This window comes from Pundamilia nyererei, unplaced genomic scaffold, assembly GCF_000239375.1.
Source record: "Pundamilia nyererei isolate P.nyererei 1_Seehausen unplaced genomic scaffold, PunNye1.0 scaffold00114, whole genome shotgun sequence".
Classification (NCBI taxonomy): domain Eukaryota; kingdom Metazoa; phylum Chordata; class Actinopteri; order Cichliformes; family Cichlidae; genus Pundamilia; species Pundamilia nyererei.
The window spans coordinates 1,053-1,882 of record NW_005187515.1 but is presented as its reverse complement, the minus strand read 5'-3'; positions in this window follow the sequence as shown (position 1 = coordinate 1,882).

Here is an 830-nt window from a genome sequence, read left to right as displayed (position 1 = left end):
TTTACATTTGCTGTCCATGTCATCCACAGGCTCATCAGTGTCTTTTGAAAACAAGACACTGAATTAGTTTTTTATTGATTCAATAATTATAATTATAAAAATATAGAGCATCCACATTGTTGTACAGTGGAACCCCGACTTACGAAATAAATTCGTTCCAGAGGGTCTTTCGTAAGTCAAAATTTTCATAAGTTAAAGCACCTTTTCCATCGCCTTTTGAGTGAGGCGATGCTGGCTAAAGACGAAGTTCTTGGTGGAAGAGGACTTCGCTCATATTTATCAATAATTTAATATCAATAATCTCTTTGTTTCCATCGAGAGCACTTTACGCTTCTTTTTTTCACTCGAATCACTTGCAGAAAGTTTTTTTCGCACCATTACGAATGAACAATAGGCTAATTGCAAACGAAAAGCACATGAAATAGTGCAATGCAACAACAATATGTCTTTCATGTGGAACAGCGAAGTGCAAGTACAAAAGCCAAGGGGTTATCACATCATTCGGAAGGCATTGTGGGCATTCTGAGCTCAGCCAGCGTGGGCATTTTGCCGTACCACAGGCAGAAATACTGCCGTTAAGTGCCTTTGTAACTTGAATTTTTCATTTAATGGGGTCTTTGTAAGCCGGGGTTCAACTATATATGCAATGTAGGAAGTGTAGCTTAATGATAAAGAGAAATATTCAAACAATGGGAACCAAATCAAAACAAAGACTACAATAATACAATAATCTTACCACCAACGTTTAAATGCGTCACACTGAAAACCAGACATCCATCATAAAATCCACAGAAATACAGCCCAGAGTCAGATTGATCCACTTTCTTGAT